Source organism: Centroberyx gerrardi, unplaced genomic scaffold (assembly GCF_048128805.1).
Source record: "Centroberyx gerrardi isolate f3 unplaced genomic scaffold, fCenGer3.hap1.cur.20231027 Scaffold_132, whole genome shotgun sequence".
NCBI lineage: Eukaryota > Metazoa > Chordata > Actinopteri > Beryciformes > Berycidae > Centroberyx > Centroberyx gerrardi.
In genome coordinates, this window is record NW_027605272.1 from 30,001 (window position 1) to 31,016 (window position 1,016).

Sequence of the window (1,016 nt, forward strand, 5' to 3'; positions counted from 1 at the left end):
TCAGCCAATCAGAGATCGAGCTGGTATCGCTTCCCTGCAGGAAACACCTGTGTGTGTGTGTGTGTGTGTGTGTGTGTGTGTGTGTGTGCATGTCCCAGACTTCTACACTCAGTTTATTGTTTATTGTGTATTGTTGTCACACTGAAATGTTCTTTCATGTTTTGGAATAAATAATTTTTGGTAAACTGTCTGTTTTGTTCCAGAACAAGATAGAAAGATATTATATGGTATTCTATGGTATTGTATAGATATAATAGTATATATAATATTATATATAATATAATAATAATATTAATATTATATATAATATTATATACTTTACAGTCAGACATGTTGTTCCTGTTTCCACCAGCAGGAGGCGTCAGGCAGCAGTGTCCTGTCTGAAATCTGAAATGTCCAAATTCTACCACTGTACTTGAGTTCAGGGAAATCATGACACAGTTATGACGGTCTCAATTGTCAAATACAACAGTTTAATGTTAACACATACAACCAAAGGGTTTATTTGTGTTTGATAATGAGTCTGTCATGTCAAGTCTGTCATGACATGTTTATGACATGTTTATGACAGGTTATGTCCCTTTGGTTAATGTCAAGATGTCAGAGACATCTAGAACAGCTTCAACTTTGCATTGAAAGTGACATTATCAACCGAATGACACTTAATGACAACAGTCATAAACATTCATAAAGTTTAATTCATGTTCATGTCAGTTGTCAGGACAGCCTTATTCACCCCCTTCAAATAAAGTGTTACCCGGAAGATTGAAGGTTGAAGATAGAAGACAGAAGGTAGAAGACAGAAGGTTGACAGACTGGATCCCTACCGCACGCACAGAATTGGATGGATTTACTATGATCAGATTGGATAGGGACTTGGAGAAGACGGACAAAAAATCAGGTGGAGTGTGCCTCTATGTAAACAATCAGTGGTGTCATCCAGGGCACATTACGGAGCGGGAGAGAGTGAGTGATAAGAACATTGAACTGCTGGCAGTGAGTTGCAGACCTTACTA

General features: G+C 37.7%; 1 protein-coding gene across 1 annotated transcript in view; it reads left to right on the forward strand.

Annotated features, from left to right (window-relative positions):
* The window catches only part of LOC144538347 (DNA repair protein RAD51 homolog 3-like), an 8,443-nt gene extending 8,269 nt beyond the window's left edge, over window positions 1–174 (forward strand). Inside the window, exon 4 of the mRNA XM_078282413.1 lies at window positions 1–174. This exon is cut by the window's left edge and continues 592 nt beyond it. The gene's annotated coding sequence lies outside the window, so the exon portion shown is untranslated.
* The last annotated feature ends 842 nt before the right edge of the window (window positions 175–1,016 follow it).